Below are 19,532 nucleotides of genomic sequence, written 5' to 3'. Positions count from 1 at the left end.
CTCTGAGCTGCCGCCAGCCGCGCCCGCAGAGGCCGGCGAACATAACCCACAAATGCTGTGGGGCGTCCGGACTGCCCCCCCCCCCCGGTCTCATGCTCTCCTCGGGCCTCCCTCTTCCCTGAGACACACAAGTATGGAAATGGGGCCCGTTGATCGCCCTACAGTGGCCTCTGAGTGCTCAGTGACACGAGGAGTCATTGGACGCAGACGGTTCACTGCGGCCTCGTTTGAAGGAACTGTCACCCCACCCAGCCTCCAGCGACCGCCCCCCGGGTCACTCGGCAGCATCAACACCAAGGCAACATCCCCCGACCCGCGAAAAGATGACCACTCACTGAAGCCTCAGGTGATGGTTAGCGTTTTTCAGCAGTAAAGGATTTTTAATTTTTAATGTACGTTGTTTTTTTTAGAGCCAGTGCCATTGCACAGTTAGTGTAAACATAACTTTTATACGCACCGGGAGAGCAAAAGATTTGTGTGACTCGCTTTAGTGAGACGTTCACTTTATTGCGGTGGGTCTGGAACCGAACCCACAACATCTCCGGGTTCTGCCCGTAACCTAACTTTGCCCGTTAGCTCCAGGCGTGTCAGTGACCCGCCAGCTTCGTAGCACGCGGCTCCCATCGCTCCAGATGACTGCTCGGCCCCTGCATCCCGGTCGGCCCAGCGTTACCAGACCGTGTCCAGTGGCTGGACTAGTTCAATGTACCTCCAAAGGTGGGAAGGAGGTTTTAGTACAGAGGTAGCTCTGGCCTTTAAAATTCCTAAAGTTCCCCAGGTAGCTCTGGATGCATCACACAATCCTTTCACCCACCCCGATCCTCATACCCAGATGTCTTCGGTGAGTGGCCGGCACGTTCAACGCATGTGAACGTCGATTAAAAATGAGAAAGGATCGGGCTTCCCTGGTGGCGCAGTGGCTGAGAGTCCGCCTGCCAATGCAGGGGACGCGGGTTCGTGCCCCGGTCCGGGAGGATCCCACATGCCGCGGAGCGGCTGGGCCCGTGAGCCATGGCCGCTGAGCCTGCGCGTCCGGAGCCTGTGCTCCACAACGGGAGAGGCCACAACAGTGAGAGGGCCGCATACTGGAAAAAAAAAAAAAAAGAGAGAAAGGATCATCCCTGCTCGACACCTTCCCGTGTGTAGAGCACAGAGCAACAGAGAGCTCCGAAGCGAGCGGTGGGTCGTACAGACTGAAGGAGGACCGGTGTGTGATGAGGAACTGCGTCGCCAACTTCATGCAGCGGACGAGGCGGGCCTTTGACGCCCGGGCTGCCACCGGTTGGAGCCCGTCCTTCGGTTTGCAGCGTCTCTTGGCTTTGCTGGGTTGGATCTGCGTGTGGCAGCGGGGGGTCCTGGAACCCTGGCCCTCCTGCCGTGGGATCTGCATAGTGGCTCTGAGCTCAGGGAAGACCTGGGGTGACCACACTGGCATGCCGTCCATAAGCTGCCCAGAGAGCTGAGTAAATAAACAGCCCGCCCACCAGGAGGACGAGAAGTCCCTGTCCCTCTGCAGTGCTGGGGGGGGGGCGGGGGAGAAGGCGAGTGACGCCCTTTCTTAGCCTCAGTGGCTTCTCTCAGCTGGAAAGATGGAGGAGAGTTGTACTGTAACGAAACTGCTAAGCTAATGCGTACACGCACACCAAGACAGTACCTGCCGCAGGCCGACCCCGAAGTTTCTGAGCTCACTGTCTGTCCTGTAAGCCAGCGGTCCCCAACCTTTTGGGCAGCAGGGACTGGTTTCGTGGAAGACAGTCTCTCCACGGACGGGGAGGGAGCGGACCCTTTAGGCGGCCACGCGAGCCCTGGGGAAGCCGCGGGGAGCCGGAGACGAAGCTCCGTTCGTTCCCCCACCACTCCCGTCCTAACGTGCGGCCCGGCTCCCAACAGGCCACGGACCGCTACGGGCCCTTGGCCTGCGGGTTGGGGACCCCTGCTGTAAGCCACAGTCTCGTAGACAATAGTCACTGTTGCTCCAGGGCTCTTTCTGGGTACTCATTCCCAGGAAGCTGCACTCTGGGGTTTGTTTATTTTAGTTTTTTTAAACTGAAATAGAGTTGATTTGCAATGTAGTGTCAGTTTCAGGTGTACAGCAAAGTGATTCGGTTATACGTATTTACATATCTATATATATCCATTCTTTTTCAGATTCTTTTCCATATAGGTTATTACAGAATATTGAGCAGAGTCCCCTGTGCTCTACAGTGGGCCCTTGTTGGTTATCTATTTTATATATAGTAGTTGCGTATATGTTACTCCCGATTTCCAAATTTATCCCTCTCTACCCCCCCTTTCCCCTTTGGTAACCAGAAGTTTGTTTTCTATGTCTGTGAGTCTGCTTCTGTTTTGTGAATAAGTTCATTTGCATTCATTTTTTAAAATTCCACATATAAGTGATGTCATATGGTATTTGTCTTTCTCTGTCTGACTGACTTCACTCAGTATGACAATCTCTGGGGCCATCCACGTGGCTGCAGATGGCACGATTTCGTTCCTTTTCACCGCTGAGTAATATTCCACTGCACTGTGTACATGTGCCACGTCTTCTTTCTCCACCCCTCTGCTGGTGGACACTTAGGTTGCTTCCATGTCTTGGCTGTTGTGAATAGTTCACGCTGGGTTTTGAGACGTGGCGGCAGCCAGGTGTGTGTGCGCGTGAGCACGCGTGTCAGCTGTGCGCCCTTCAGCGATGCTCAGGAAACCGAGACCAGGGCTGGGCTTTGAGGGACCATGTTCTCAGACTGGCAGCTGTGCCCCCCTTGCTTCCTTTTACCAACCAGTGAAAATCACGGTGGAGATGTGGACAGATGAGAGGCACGGTGTCCAGAAGAGCGGGTTGGGGGTCCAACCTGCCCCACGGTCAGTGGTCCGGCCCCTCTCAGCAGAGGCTCTTCCCTGAGGAGTGCTGCGAGGTTGCTGGTCCCTGGGCGCGTCTCTCCCTGAGGGCAGGCAGGTCAGACCTACGCACTCGGCGGGCAATCGGAGCCCAGCCCAGCCCAGCCCAGCCCAGCCCTCCTCCACAGGGGCCCCTGGGACCACCTAGCTCGGTACTTAGCACTCCTTTTCTTCCCTTTTCCCTCCATTAAGACTTTCCCTTGAGGAAAGTCTGATGAACTAATTTCCCCTAAGATGCCAATTACTGATAAAGCTGGAAGCGTTATTCTCTCTGAGATAATGGTATCTTAGGATGGAAGACGGAACGAGGTCTGTAAGCCTGGAATGTCAGGCATCCCTGAGCGGAGGGATGGCGGGGTTCCGAAACACACACGAGCACACGCACACAGGGTCTCACGCAGGATGTAAATCTGTGCCGCTCTCTGGCAGGGGCCGTGCTGGCTCTTCTCATGTCAGAGGAAAGACAGAGGACGTTGTCCAGACCCATCTGTCATGACTCCGTTCCTTCCGGACGCTTCCCGAGTGCCTAGCCCACGCAGGCACTGTCCTCGCTTGCTCAGCTGGAGACTTGTTGAGGTGGATGCCTGACGCACAGCAGCCCCTCAGCACGTGGGCTGAGGGGACGAGGGTGAATCCGTCCTGGAAGGCCCCGCAAAGGCCACTCGGACGGCCAAGGGCAGCCGGGCCCCTGGCCGGTGCACGGGGCCTCTGCTGGAGCCGTGGCCCTCGATGGAGTCCGGGCGTTGCTCTCACCCCTCGGCCTGCCACGGCGGCCCCGCCGGCCCACATTCCTGAGTCAGAGAGAAACGGGGCGGCCGGGGCTGGTGTCCGATTGCGCGGCCCTGGCTGCAGGACCGTTCTGTGTGCCGGGCTAGGGAGCTCGCCCCCGGCTGCCGGGGGAGCGAGAACATTCCACTCCTCCCTCTCCCGTCTGCGTGGCCCCGCCAGAATCCCTGTCTGAATTCCTCTTGGTTCACAGTGACTCTCTCCCCGCGGAAGCTGCTAAGAGCTCCTTTCGGTGGATAATGATGGTTTTTGCAGGAGGGACCTCGATGGTTTTTCCTCTTCTGTTTCCACAGTACGTACCCAAACCCACAGTTCATTGAAAGCAGATGGCGACCGCGCCTCTCGACGGGCAAAGGGGAGACGCCGGGCCGGGCCGCCTCTGATGTGTCTGCCTGCTGGGCAGCCGTGGCACGGATGGGATGGATGGGGTGAGGGCCTGCCAGCCGGAGCCGCGGAGACAGAGCAGGAAGCGGGGCAGCGACGGGGCGAGTCTGCACGGCTGGGAGGCAGGAAGACAGACTCGGGGACGGAGGGGCCGCGAGGGAGGGTGGAGACGGAGAGAGAAGCAAAGAAACAAGCCAGTGAGATAAACCCTGGCCTCCCCTGGCCTCTCGTTCCCATGCCCTGAGCCTTACAGTGTCAGATTCTCGGGAAAGTGCGTGAGTCAGGCAGCCGGCCCGCGGGAGGAAATTGGTGCTCAAGCCGCAGCCGCGGGGACCCGGGCCTGACCCTCCTCATCTGTCTCTGTGTAGTGTAAGGAGAAGCGTATTCGCTTCCCCTGCATCTTTCCCCAGAGCAGAAACCCCATTGCCCCGTCTCCAAAAAAGGCAAAGGGAGGGGAGGGCCTGCTGCGGCCCAACGAAAACTGTCACCAGCGGGGCCCCGCGCAGAGCCCCGGCCCTCGGGACACCGTTGCGTTGTTCACAGGCCCCTGCGGTGGCCCAGCCCGTGCGGGTCCAGAGCTCACGTCCCATCTCTGCTCCCGCGGGGGGCCCCGCGGTGACCTGACCGTCGGAAGCCACCGTGGCCGCAGGCGCGCCGGGCGCTCGGGCCCCGGGTGCCAACGCCCGGCCCGTGGGGCAGCAGGGCACGTGCGCGACCTCAGGCCTGACTGCGAACAGCGGCACCGCTGTCTACAGTGAGAGGCCCCGGCCCCGACCCGGCCTGGGGGCGCGGCCCGCTGCGGGCGCCCGGCTTGCGCTAACGTGTGCGGGGTTCCGAGCATCCGCGGACGACCGGCCTTCTCCTGTCGCGGGCGGTCAAGGCACCTCCGGGGGGAGGCTCATCCCGAGGACCGAGGGAGCCTCTCCTGTGAGACCCGGGAGTTGCCACAAAGGCGACGGGAAGGTGGGCGCGCGGGCGAGGAGCGTGCGAGTCCCGCTTGCCGTCCGCAGTCGGTGTTCCCGAGTCCGGCTCCCTGCGGGCTCACGGCCGAGTGTCCCGGGCGCAGGGGCTGCGGACACATGGACCACGGACCCAGCATGTCGCAGAAGCTGCCCGACCGGGGCCCCTGGGTGGACTCATTCCGGGGTTGGGATGGGGGGGGGACATGTCCTCCCCACCGAAAGCAGATGGCGCAGCTCCAGCATCTCAAGGGCTCCGAGGCATGGGGGGGGGTGCCCGGAGGAAGGCGGGGGGCTAGGGGGTGCAGGTCACCGGTGGGAAGTGGGGAGGAGAGGAAGGGGGCCGCAAGCAGGGAAGGCAACCAGCCGTAAACACGAAAGTGGAGAACGCGGCGACTCCGCGGGCGGGGAAGCAGCCGTGCTACCACGAGGGTGAGCGGGCTGGGGGCAGGGGGCTGGCTAGTGCGAAATGCCGGGCAGCCAGGCTGAGCAAAAGCCCAGGGCCCCAGGGCCGCCCGCCGCCGCCCTGCGGGTGGTTTTCTCCTGCAGGGCGAGCAGAGCCGGGCCTCAGCAGCGGGGGGCTGTGCACGCGCGGGGCCTCCTCACTCCCCGACGCCGCAGACAGTTAGATCCCGCACGTAAGTGACGTCACACAAGAAATTAACACAGCATATTGTAAATCAACTACACTTCAGCAGAATTAAAAGCAAAGATCAGGTGATGAGTCCAGTTTCATCGCCCCCACCCCAGTTCAGGAAATGCAACCCGAGGGCAGACACTTCACCCTTTAAGGGGTCCTGGGGCGACTGAAAAGCCAGGCACCAGCGAGCAGCGAGCTTCCAGAGGAAACTTGCTGGGAGGCGGTCCAGGACTTGTGAGGGGAAGGGGCTGTCGGTGAGGAAGGTGGGGCCCCGGGACCCAACCCCCCAGGACGCTGCGATTGAGAATAAGAGATCCGCGCAGCTGTCTGTGCCATTGCCCCCATTCCCGGAGCAGAGCTTAAACCCACGGCATTTCCCAAGGGACGAGAGGCATAAGGGTGTCTTTTGTGATGCTGCCGTCTTCGGGACCCACCCAAGGAGGCGCGCTGGTGGCCCGGGAACCGCCCGCGGGATTAGCGCGCCGGAACCTTCAGTCTCGCCCCCATCGCTGGGGAGGGGCGAGGCGCTGGAGACTGAGCTCAGCCACCGAAGGCCAGAGATGCAGTCAGTCGTGTCTCTGTAACAAAGCCTCCATGAAACCGCCAAAGAAGAGGCCTTGGAGAGCTGCGGGGCGGGGGCCAGCGGAGGTCTGGGAGGGTGGTGCGCCCCGGACGGATGGCGCGGAAGCCCCGAGCCCTCCGTCCGCAGCCCGCGCGCCCTCTGCGTCTGCTCCAGCTGGCCCGTCCTCCTTACACCCTTTTATAATCAAACGGAGATCTAGTCAACACGCTGCCTCCCTGAGCTCTGTGCCCAAGGAGCCTCCAGTTTACAGCCATTGGTCAGAAGCCCGGGGCGCGGCCTGCGCCTGTGACTGGAGTCCGAGGTTGGAGGGTGGTCCTCGGGGCTGAGCCCCTGCGCCGTGGGACCCGACCGTGCCTCCAGGTGGACAGCCTGAGAACCGAGTTGAAGCGTAGGACACCCAGTGGGCGTCACGGATCCGCCCGGTGGTGTGAGGACCCCTAACACACACACACACACACACACACACACACGCGCGCGCGCGCGCTGGAACTGGGCGCAGAGCCCTTGACCACCCGTGCTCGCGAAGGCTGCAGCCTCTCCTCCTCCGTCTGGAGGCTTTGCTGACCCTTCCTCTTCTGAAGTCCTCTGTCGCTCGTCGTTCAGAGGTGCTTCTTTATACCACCCGTGGCGTGGCTACGCAACCCGGCAAGGAGACGTGTGGCCTCTGCTTCACTGGCTGGTGCGCTCGTCATCTGAGAGCTGTTGACCCGCCCATGGGGCCCCCGGACGTGCAGGGGGGTGCGTCTGTGGGTTAAAGGACAGCTGTCTTATTTTATTGCCATCACCCTCCTCCCTGGGGTGTCCGTGGAGGCCCTCCGAGGGGATGGGCGAACGCACGTCCACGTCCACACGCATTGCTTCGGCAAGCTGGGAAAGGCTAGTTCACCTTAAACTGGAAACGCGAGACAGATGGACTAGGTCCAGGGCAGTTGTTTTTTTTCTTCTCTGAACCAAAAGTCGCCTTGTTTTCAGGCCCTGAAAACTTGTGGCTTCTCCTAAAAGGATGATAATAATGGTACCAACCACCGCACACTTACTGTATGTTAGACGCCACACGCACGCACGGGCACGCGCACACGATCCCGCATCTATAACTCCGTGACACGTGTACAATGGGCAGGCTAGCAGGCAACTCACCCAGCCCACGTCCTGGGGAGGTAGCTGCACTCACATCTGACTCACGCACTGGGCTGTTTGCTTTGCTCCCGCTAGGAAGTCCCGTTCTCAGGATTTTCCAGGCAGAGGCTCGCTGGTGTGGTGCCCGAGCAACAGCCTGGCTAGCGTTCTGGTCCAGGAACTGCACGCCTTCTTGGGAAATCACTGCTCCTTCCCTGATAAGGATACGGCGTCCAGGACAAAGCCCCGGGCCAGGGGCCCGGAGACGGGGACCTGGACGCGGTCCCATCGTGGACTTTCTCTGTCTCATGCCCTTGGGCAGGTCACTTCCCTTTCCGGGCCCCAACTTCTTCTATCAAAATGAGGGGCTTGGACTATGCAATGGGTAAAATTCCTCACGGCCCTAAATATCCGACGATTTCGTAGCAAAACTCCAGGACCTTCTTATCCCTACCTTTTCTTTCTGTTCAAATGAATCTGGCTGGACCAACGCGGTGAAAATACCCCTGCAGGGTCCGACTTGTTGGAATTTATCTTTTCTGTTCATCTTTTGTTATTATAATCGAATATATGCCGAGTGAGATACTTTGTTTACTTAAATGAAGTATAACGTAGAATCAAGAAGTTAGAACAGGTAGTAAAGGGCGGGTGCCCACCCCCCAGCTTCAGAAAGGAGGTACGACCCACCCACATGCAGCCTCTCTATACCTCTCGCTGAGTTCATTTCCCGTCTCTTCCTGGAGGTGATGTCTGCCCGGAACTTCACCTGGGCCCTCCGCACGCACTTTACGTATGAACGCACAGGCGCTTCTCAGGTGTGCGGACGCCACCACACACACAGTAGTATCACAGAGCGTGTGTCATCTTCTTACTCGCTTCCTTTCCACATGTAATTTGGGGTTTTGATCCTCGCAGATTCATTTCTACTCTGGGAAGATTGCCTGTTGTACGGGCCCATGGGAATTTCTTTAAATGCGTTTTCGTCTTGGGGGAGATTTTAGGTTGCCACCCTCTTTCCATCTTTCTTCCGTTTGAACTCCTTATACACAGGGCTGTTCTGAATGCTCCCGAACACACGTGAAGGAGGTTTTTCTCGGAGCCTCGGTGCGGGCCCCAGCTCTCTGAGATATTGCCAGATTGCTTTGCAAGGAGGTTTCCCGATGGGCCCGCCGTATCTTCAATAACGTTAGGTTTGGTACTGTCAGACTTCTTTCTATAAACAAAGTTTTTTGAATAAGTAAAACCCTCAAATGCCTCAAAACTCAAAACTGTGAAGGGGCAGCATGTGAAGATAATTGCGTTTTTGGCCCTCCGGCATCCGCTGTTCACTTCAGTGTTAACTGTCCCGAACGTGTCCTTACGGGGACATTTTGATGGATACGCAGGCAGGGGTGTACAGGTAGGTGTCTCCTTTTCTTATTTCTCTAATCAGTGACCGCCTCCTAAGCAGGCTGTTCTGCCCCTGTTCCGTTCACCTGACGCTGTACCTTAGCGATCCTTCTGTGTCGGTACAGAGCATCTGCGTTCTTTTTTTGTTGCTTAAGTCATTCACCGCTACTTGACTCTTTTTTAAATAAAAACAATAAATTTTTTGGTGAAATGCATCATACATCCTAGAATAGAAAACATTGATGGGCAATAAGAAGAAGAGGAATAAAATGAACCCTGCCTGCCATCAGCTTGAGCTGTGTTATGTTGCAATAGTAAATGGCTTCCAAAATCCTAGTGCCTTACAACATCGGATATTTATTTCTTGCTCGTGTACGTGTTGGCGGTACATCAACTTTCACCCTGCATTCTTCTGCAATACAGGCTAGGAGGGGCCCCTATCTTAGTCTTGTGGCAGAGGAAACCAAACAATGGCAGGAGCATGCCAGGGCTCTTAAAACATCTGTTCAGACAATTGTATAAATTCCACTTGACAAAGAAAGTCACATAGTGGAACTCAGTGGGCAGCACGTCTGTTCTCCCTCCAGGCAGGAGCCTCTAGGGCTGCGCCTAGTAGCAAGAAAAGCAAATATTTGGGAAAAAATAGTACAATAATACCATCTGGCACAGTCTTTTCTAAAAATCTTCTTTAAACCGATTCATCCCCAACTGGGATTTGTCTTTTTCGTGCTATCCTGTTCTAACGAAGTAGGAGGTTGTCATGTGACATCTCTTCCCTTACCATCCCTGTCTCTTCAGTGAGGGCGCGGCCTGGATCCCCAAAAGGCAGCTGAACTTCGATGAGCTCCTTGACCACTGCATTCTGTCCCAGATTATGAAGAAGATTCGCTGCTACCCGTCCCAGCAAGGCACCAGCACTAAGTCTCAGGTCCCCACTTTCCCCTGAGGTTCTTTTACGTAGAACCCCGCTTCTGCTGCTGGGCGAGATCCCGAGAATGCTTTGGATGTGGTTTCACGTCCATCAAAGTCTGGGTGTCCACTGGTTTCTAGGCTGAGTTTCCCATGAGATCCCCGTCTCCATTACGACTCATGTATGTTTTCAAAAGAAGCCCCCATTACTGGAGAATGTATTCTAGCAAGCAGAAAAATCAGACGCGACTCTCTTGTCTCCAAATATTCTCTATTTGAACACAAGGCAGGTACTGGGTTCTTCCTCTTCTCTAGTTGCTGACTGAGCATAAATTAATTTTGTTTACATTTTTAGGAACAGTCATTAGCTCATGATTCATGCTGAAGAAAATGTCCCTATCTCTTCTGCTCTGTAAGGGTTTATTTTGGTTTCCTCATTGTTGATGTTGAAAGTTCCAAGACCCATGGGCTTCACTAAATCTGCAAAAAATCCATGATCTAAACAAACAGCACCTTTCTCTGGGTCTGTAGGGTACAGACTATTTATTTTTATCTGCGAGTAACCAGCATTCATTTATGCATTGGTTCCAGATGTTGCACCCAGAAAAGCTAACCTAGCCAGGGGGTAACCGTGCCCTCTTGGCTCCTGAAGTGTGAAGGATACAGCCTCTGCGTTCTGGAAGACAGTGGAAGCCGTGACGCTTTGTGGGTGAGTAGGTGATGCTCTCTGAGGCATCTGTCCTGTACAGATTCTCAAACTGGCCGCACAAACCAATCAGCTGGGTCTAGTCGTATGTCTGTTTTGCACTACTTTGCTTTTGACTGGGTTAGGGCAAGTCCTAGAATTGGGGTTAATAGAGAAGCTCCTTCACCTTGACTTGAGCTAGGTGGTCTAGTGACCCGCCGGGGCCGTTCACACGTGGTCCCTTCCCCTGCCGAGCGCACCCGGAGCTGCACCACCCAACACCTTGAGCTCAGGTGGGCTGTAGGTGGAGCTTTAGCCCGTGCACTGTGAACAGAAGCCCGCCCGTGCTGCTGTGCAATTCGCTGCAGCTCCTCCGACACGGCGGAGCTTGGGTCCCTGAGTGAAAGTAGGCGGAGCTGGTCCGCCCTGGACGGATGGATGGCGTGAGCAAGAAATTAGCTTTGTGATGGTCAACCATTGAGATTCTGTGGTTATTTAGAACCGTAGTTCAACCGAGGCCATCTTGGGCCATGAGATAACACGGTGACTCAAAGTCCAAAAGCTCTTTTGTGACTCTGACCCCAAACCCTGGGTTTGGGGTCAGAGAAAAGTTACAGATGAATACATCTTTAAAAGTCAAAATTTCCTAAGTGGTGAGAGTCACCATACAAAAAGCAAAAGGGAAAAATTACACTGAAGGGAAAATATTTGCAACTCCCGGACTAAAGTCTTGTTTCTCTAGTGTACATGGAGCCGCTGTACCTGCTGTTCCTCTACTTAAAACGCTGTTCCCACAGAGAGACGCGTGACTCAGGCTCTCATCTGCTTTCAGAGTTGGCTCAAATGCCGTCTTCTCAGACGGCCGAAACTTGAAGTTCTCATCATGCAGTTGCTGTCCTCTCCCCGCTTTATTCTCCTGATAATACATGTTCGAGGTTGTGCCCATTTCTTTCTTTCTTTATGTAGGTGTGCCCGGCTCCATCCCCTGGGGTGTTTGCTTTACATACTGTTATGTCTCCAGCACCCAGACAAGCTTTAGGTGCTCAACAAGGATTTGTCAAATGGATTAGCCAGGTCTGCTAAGTGAAAAAAGTACAAAACAGTATGAATTTTATGCTACCATTTGTGTAAAAGGGATTTTTTTCCCCCTTACATAATCTAGACTGCTGGAAATCCTACAGAACAAACAATTTTGTCAACAAATAAACTGTTAGGAGTGTAAAAGAATAAAAGTAGAAAGAGAATCTATAGATTAAAAGAGACTTAAGGGGAAAGGTTGGGGGGGGATAAATTGGGAGATTGGATTGGCATATACACACTACTATATATCAAACATATATAACCAACAAGGAACCTACCGTCTACCACGGGGAACTCTACTCAGTATTCTGTAACAACCTAAATGGGAAAAGAATTTTAAAAAGAATAGACATATGTCTATGTATAACTGAATCACTGGGCTGTACACCTGAAACTAACACAACATTATAAATCGACTCTACTCCAATGTAAAATGAAAATTAAAACATAAAAAATATATATACATAAAAGAGACATAAAAGATGTATCAGCAACTGCACCATGTGTATTATTTGGCTCCTGATTCAAATAAACAAACTTTCAAAAAAGGCTGACATTTGTGAAGCCATCAGAAATTTGAAGGCTGCCTGCATGTTTTAGGTTATTAAGGAATTATTGTTAATTTTTAGGTTGTGATTATTGCATTTTGGTTACGTTTTTAAAGTGTTCATCCTTTAGATAGACACCCAGAAATATTTACAGATGAAATGCTGTGATGTCTGGGAGGGGGCAGGTCGGGTGTGGTTGAAACAGGATTGTTCTTGAGGCGTTACTGCTTGAAGCAGGACGATGGGAACAGGGGTTCCCATCATAGGATTTTGTCTGGCTTTGTACATGTTCATCGTTTTCCACAGCAAAAAGTTACACACGCGCACACGCGCACACACACACACACACCCTATTGACTTGTATATACATAACGTATCTCTAGAAAGAGCCTCAGACACTTATGATGGTTGTCTGTCGGTGGCGCGAGACACTGGGTAGTTATGAGCAGGAGGGTGGGGTGTTTTTTAGTAAATTTATACGTATTTTTCAAATTTTGGACCCTAGGAATGTATATTCTCTATTCAAAAAATTATTTAATTTTTTTGAGCTGGTACTCAAGCTCCCATATTCTTAGCTGTGTGACCTCAGGCAAAAGTCTAACATCTTAAGCCTCAATTCTTCTCCTAGGAACTGGGGATCACGGTGTTTCCTCCGGGAGATAAGGAATATAAAACACTTAGTGTAATACCCAGGATATGGTGAGTTCTTCATAAGCTGTAGCCCTTTGCATTTTTACTAACCTCGAGCGAGGGATGGGGGAGCCAGGAGAGGGACCGGGAACGAGAGATCGCGAGCTTGGGCTACAAGCTCGGGGAGAGAGACACGTGTCTGGTTTGGGTGTCCGATGGCCTCGCCTTGATTAATATCAGCTGCGTGAGAGCAGACAGACCGTTATTTATCTTAGAGAAGATGCCTTGGGTTGGTTCTCGGTCTGATTTTCCTGTGCCTTTATTCTCAAATTGTGGTTTGAGGGCTGCCTCAGGAATTGCAAACAGCTGGGGCCTCTGAACCTCGGAGTGGTCCTGCCAGGGCACCTCGTACCTTTTTAGGTCGCCGCATTGTCTTCATCTGTAAATGAGTGAGTGAGGGCACAGGACCGTCCCGGACCGCCGATTCTAACTCCCTGTTACTTCCCAGAAACATTCAGAAGTCTGCTTCCAGTCGTCTCTGGAGGAGACTTTAAATTCATTCATTCATTCATTCATTCATTCAACCGTTTATTCAACAAATGGGTGCCAGGCTGTATTCCAGACACCAGAAATACAACAGTGAACAAAACATGTAAGTGGTCTGCGCTCACGGGGCTGAAATTCTAGTAGTGGAAGATACACAACACACAAGTGAGCCAACTGCCCATCCACGAATATCTAAATAATTTCTGAGGATCCAATACCAGCAGGAACATAAAATGCGAAAGTGGCAAGTGCTCATTCTCGGGGCGGAGTCGTTGAGCCGCGACCTTACAGATAAGACATGAATCATGCAAGGATCTGGGAGAAATGGTCTACAAAACAACGCAGTTTAAGTGCAAAATAATTGACTGCTCTGCTCTCCTTGCCTGCTGTATCTACATTTAAGGGAACTCGCTGTACAGTACAGGCTCCCGTTCACTCCCACAGCCTGCGTAGTGGCTACATTAGAGGCTGTTTGTTACTTTAACAAACTTCTCTAGTGATCTGAGTTACAAAAGGGTAAACACTATATTTTGACAATAGATCACTTTGGCAGACAAATGCCTTATTTCATTCTGAAAACTGTCCTAAGAACAATTCCTAAAAATTGTGAAAGACTTGAGGGACAGTATCTAATTCTCAAGAAGAAAAGGAGAGTCTGTGGAATTTGCTTTTCCTTTTGTCTTATCTTCTTTGTTTTTTTTCTGTTTTTTAATGCCTATGCCCTCAGAACCTTCACCCAGAAAAGAATGACAAACCTCTCCTCCCGATACCTCACCTTTCCCAGGTCACTTTCCTCCACTCTGGGTGGTTCTACAGGACAGAAACGTGCTCTCGGTGGGGCAGGACAAAACTCATCTTTCTGAGTAAACTCAGTCCCTCTCTGTCACACGAGCACTGCTTTCGTAAACTTTACAGTACAGATATGCACATATTTTCTGCTGGTTTTTAAGAATAGACTTAGTGAATGTAGAGCAATTGAATTCAACCGCTGGCGCTTGGCAATACAAGCTCGCACCCGGGTCACATATGGCATTAACTCCACAGCCCACGTTGGGGTCAGGACCCGGGGACCTCGTGGTGACATACGTGAACTGCACCAACCAATTGACAAAAGGGTATCGTCAGGGCCAACGTACCCAGTGGGGACAGTGTCCAGGGCCCATAGTACTTTTGTGTGTTCAGAACCCACAAAAATGTCCTAATTTCATTTAAGACCAGAAGAAAAAAAAATACACAATTTTAGGCCAAATGAGAAGTTAATAGGTATCATCAATATATTCGTCTTTGTACCCAAACGGTTATAAAATATAATCTTTTTAATGAAGGAAGGTCCTTTGAAGGCCAAAGAGCCCAGGGCCGTCGGTATTGTTCAGGGTTAGTGATGAATAATGCAATAATAAAGTTGCATATTTATTATCTCTGATCAGGAGAGGATTTGCTAGAGGCAGAACATTTTAATAATGTTATTATTATTATTTTTTTAAAGTCACTTTGGGCTTCCCTGGTGGCGCCGTGGTTGAGAGTCCGCCTGCCGATGCAGGGGACGCGGGTTCGTGCCCCGGTCCGGGAAGATCCCACATGCCGCGGAGCGGCTGGGCCCGTGAGCCGTGGCCGCTGTGCCTGCGCGTCCGCAGCCTGTGCTCCGCAACGGGAGGGGCCGCAGCGGTGAGAGGCCCGCGTACCGCAAAAAAAAAAAAAAAAAAAAAAAAGTCACTTTGCGAGAGATGATTGGGCACCTGGGGGGAGGCCTGTTGAGGCTCCTTCACTGAAAGGAGGATTTGTTTCCTGAGCGCCCCCGTCAGTGCTCCCCCTGCCCATTTTTGGCATCACTGATGGGACTTCAGCAGTCTCCTTCCTCTCCGCGTCTCTGTCCTTCTCTCTTCCCTTCCTTCCTCCTGTCCTTCCACTTTATTCTCTCCCTCCCTCCTGGTTTCCCTCCTTCCCTACTACTGTGGCCTGCTTTTCCCCGTGCCTGAGATGACAGCGAAAGGGAAAACGCAGGCCCAGGAATCAGAATACACACACAGAAGGACGTTCTTGTGACGTAGCTGAGGTCCCAAAGAATGCATCTCCTATCCTTTTTATGTGCAAGGCAGTGTGTGCGTGTGTCTGCGTGCGTGTGTCTCTGCGTGTGCGCGCGCGTGTCTCTGCGTGTGTGTGCGTGCGTGTGCGCGTGTCTCTGCGTGTGTGCGCGCGTGTGTGTGCACGTGTGTCTCTGCGTGTGTGCACGTGTGTCTGTGCGCGTGTGCGCGTGTGTCTATGCGTGTGTGCGCGTGTGTCTCTGCGTGTGTGCGCGCATGCGTGCGTTTAGCAGAGTCCGCCTGCTTCAGTCTCCCGGGAAGCCTCGCTTTAAACTTTGTCTGAGAAGTCCTCACCCTGCTTCCCTTCGAAATATCCTAAAAATACACTTCCGTGGTTTGACGGCAAGCTGAGAAACATGACAGCCGAGGACACGGAATTAATGGAAGTCATAAAGCTTTACCTCCACGACATGTGCCGAGATCATGAAGCTGTAGTCAGCGACAAGCTGCGACCGACTGCAAGCATGGGGTGAGGAAATTCGTCTCTGCGTTTTGCTCTAATCTTGGCTGCAAAGTGGGCATAGTAAAGCCTCTGTGGCAAAACTTGGAGTTTGTAAATAGACATGATTTAGACTTTTAAGAAAATGGGGTCGGGCAAGGGCTGGTTGCTGGGTGAAAAGAAGGTCCTTGCTAAGTTTTTAAGCCCCTGGATTTATGAAAATTCTGAAAGGTGATGTGGTCAGGTGGGAAGTTGAATCCATGTATCAACACTGGCTCTGCACTTGCTACAGTACCGATGGCTTCCTGGGCATGGCCAGGCCCTGACCTCTTTTGGTCTAGTGAAATTTCTGGAATTCAGCTTTCTCAACTCTGAAAGCGCACAGTGACCTAAAAGAAAAAGTTTGCACCTCTAAATTATTGTGACTAATAAGCTACATGGGTCTAATACAAAATAAACGTGTTTGATAATAATGTGATTCTAAAACAACCTTTTATTTCTTGTAACTACTTGATGTCGAGCAAATAAAAATTACATGACATGTAACATTATTTGGTATCTAAAATATCTGCTTACTTGAAAATGGGAGGAAAAAACAAAAATACAGGAGGAAAATGGAATAGGTGAAACACAGGGCATCTTTCAGGACAGTGAAACTATTCTGTAATGGCGGATACATTACGCTATGCATTTGTCGAAACTATCCTATTCATGGCACAGCGTTAACCGTAGTATATGCAAATTTAAAAGATCATTTAATAAACCACAAGTTCCCACTGTATAACACAGGGAACCATATTCAATATCCTGTGATAAACCCTAATGGAAAAGGATATGAAAAAGAATGTATGCATGTGTATAAGTGAATCACATTGCTGTACAGCAGCAATTAACACAACATTGTAAGTCAACTACACTTCAATACAATAAATTTTAAAAAATCATTTAGGAGGTCAGAGGATCCCAGAATGGAAGGCAGGCTGTGACAAAAGAATCTAACTGTGCTACAAATGTGTGACACACCTTCCCTGGAGGGGGTTGGAGGAACGGTGATCAAGTAACTTTGGGAATGAGTGGGGACTCTAAAGGCAAAGGAGCTGCTCATAAGCACAGGACTCTAGGCGGAAAGTTGTCTCCCATGAGGATGTGGGTTAAGAATTCTGAAGCCACAGGATGTGTAAGCTGGGATTGAATCATGAGGTCGATGTCCAGGAGGTGGCGGGAGCCAGGTTTCACACCGTTGGGTTGTAAGGTTACGGCCCAGCAGGAAGCAGAGGCGAGAATAACCCATGCGGTGCTGGGTCAGAGGTGGAGACACGGGGTAGCTTAAGTTAGATACAGATGGTTACATGGTCAGGTTAGTACACACACGTAGATTCTTTGTCTCTGTTTGCTGCGCGGTCCTCGAAGAAATGACTCTCCAGGAATAACAAGCCCCCCACCAAGATCTAGTCTTGGTTTCTAATACCGTTCTCCGGTAGAAAGGAGCAGGGCTTCTTGGAGAAATGGCTGTTTCTAGAAAGAGCTGGGGCAGGAGATATGCAAGATGAGCTTAGAGTATTTTGGAGTACTAACAAACAAGGATGGGCTAAAGAAACAAAACCCCCCCCAAATAAGCCCCCACACACCAATGGGGGCTCCTCTAAGGGACCAGGAACTGCTGAAAGAGCTCCCAATGACCAAGGTTGAGTAATTTTAGCAACAAAATAAATAACGTAATATTGTATACACATATTTGTACAAAGTAGAGTATAAATATTCATGAGTCTATCATGATATAAATTAATTGAATACACTTTTAAATTGAAGTATAGTTGATTTATAATGTCATGTTAGTTTCAAGTGTACAGCACAGTGATTCAGTTTTATACATATATATATATATTTATGTATTTATTCAGATTCTTTTCCCTTATAGGTAATTACAAAATCTGGAGTAGAGTTCCCTGTGCTACACAGGAAGACCTGGTTGGTTATCTATTATATATACAGTCATGTGTATATGTTAATCCCAAACCCCTAATTTACCCCTCTCCCCCGACACTTTTTTTTTGGTCACCATTTTCTTTTTTAAAAATATTGGGGTGTAGCTGTTTTACAATGTAGTGTTAGTTTCTACTGTACAGCAAAGTGAAGTAGAGTTCCCTGTTAGTTACCTCTTCTTTACATATTAGTGTGTATAAGTCAGTCCCAATCTCCCGGTTCATATCCCACCCCTCCTTCACCCCTTGGTGTCCATACGTTTGTTCTCTACATCCGTGTCTCTATTTCCGCCCTGCAAACCGGTTCATCTGTACCATTTTTCTAGATTCCACATATATGTGGTAATATACGATATGTTTCTCTCTTTCTGACTGACTTCACTCTGTATGACAGTCTCTAGGTCCATCCACGTCTCTACAAATGACCCAGTTTTGTTCCTTTTCATGGCTGAGTAATATTCCATTGTACAGATGTGCCACATCTTCTCTATCCGTTCGTCTGTTGATCCCAATACATTGTTTTAAATGGAGGAGAATAGACATGGTTCCCACGCAGAAGAATTCCAAATGACTCCTGTAGATACTGCCTTGTCATGGAGGAATATCACTCCCGTCCCTCAAGTGTGGGCTGTGACTTCCCTCCAAGAGGAGAGCGTGGAAAGGGGAGTCCACGAGAGTGGCTTTGCAGTGGAGAAATCTGACAGCCACGGCCTCAGCCCCGCGCTCAAGGTCAACAGCAACATAGATCACATTGACAGCACCTGCCCTCAGTGTGATGTGATGAGAAGGGCACCTGACTTCTGTGGTTTTCCTCCCCAGACGCAGAACCCCTGTCTAACCACAAGGAGAACATCCAACAAACCCAAATAGAAGAACATTCCTTAAAACACTGGACCTGTACTCCTCAAAACTGTCAAGATCATCAAAAACAAGGAGGGTCCGATGAGTCAAGAGGCATCTAAGGAGATGGGATTGTGACGTGGCCTCTCCCGGGTGAGATCCTGGAACAGAAAGGGAGTGAGCGTTACGTAAAAACGAAAGACATCTGAATGAAATCTGGACTTCAGTTAGTGATGTTAGGATGCTGCTTCATTCACTGTGACAAGTGTTAATAATTCTGTAAACCAAGTATGGGCACAGGGGGCTGTGCACTATCTTTGCAACTTTTCTGGAAATTCAAAATTGTTCTAAAATGAAAAGCTTCTTTAAAGAATAAAAAGCAAGAATACTGCTTATCAATTCTCTTTCCAAAATCTGGAAATTCATCTGCGTCCTCCTTTCCTTGGTTCACAGGCCGCTGAGAGCTCTGGTTGGCTCTGGCCACTCCTTTCTTTCCAGAATTTCCCCTGCAGCCTTGGAACTCCGCGGTAGCTCCTGTTTGACTGTAAATGACCTTTGCTGGGTGAATCTCTGAGAGTTTCACAGCACAAAGTGTCTTCTGACTATGTGTGGTCATCCATGGGCATCCCCTCCCCATCCTGTCCGTACCCCACGGCCAAGGCCGCCATGGCCTCACCGACTAGGCGTTGGGCCCAGCAGGCAGGGCACGCCACCGCCACGCACCGTGCACCGCGGCGTCTGGTTCCTGGCCCGGTACGGTGGCCTGAGTTTGTAAATGGATGATCGTAAGGCTGTCGTTCAGGGGAAGTTTTATTGTTTGGGTGCTTCTGGTGTTCGGGCCTTACTGTGGCTGCAGACGGCGTCCCCTCAGCTCTAGGGAGCGGAGTTGGAGGTGCCCGCCTCGCTGGCTCGTTGAGAGACTACAGGTGCCGAGGCAACGCCTGCCGAAAGTGCCACGGCCCTCGGCACGTACAGACTCGCAGTAGATAGATACTCTGCCCTCTCCTGCCGCCGCCTGAGCACAGAGGGGGATGTGGCCC

The 19,532-nt window shown here is 51.6% G+C and overlaps 1 long non-coding RNA gene across 1 annotated transcript; it reads left to right on the top strand.

Annotated features, from left to right (window-relative positions):
• The first annotated feature begins 346 nt into the window (after window positions 1-346).
• Window positions 347-18,885, top strand: LOC136793881 (uncharacterized). The gene is made up of 3 exons (XR_010839967.1): window positions 347-3,973; window positions 10,253-10,370; window positions 18,047-18,885. It is a non-coding gene; the product is annotated as an uncharacterized lncRNA (long non-coding RNA).
• The last annotated feature ends 647 nt before the right edge of the window (window positions 18,886-19,532 follow it).

The sequence above is a fragment of the Kogia breviceps genome, chromosome 3 (genome assembly GCF_026419965.1).
Source record: "Kogia breviceps isolate mKogBre1 chromosome 3, mKogBre1 haplotype 1, whole genome shotgun sequence".
NCBI lineage: Eukaryota > Metazoa > Chordata > Mammalia > Artiodactyla > Physeteridae > Kogia > Kogia breviceps.
Note: the sequence above shows the minus strand (reverse complement) of the source record. Positions and strands in the feature narration are given on the sequence as shown.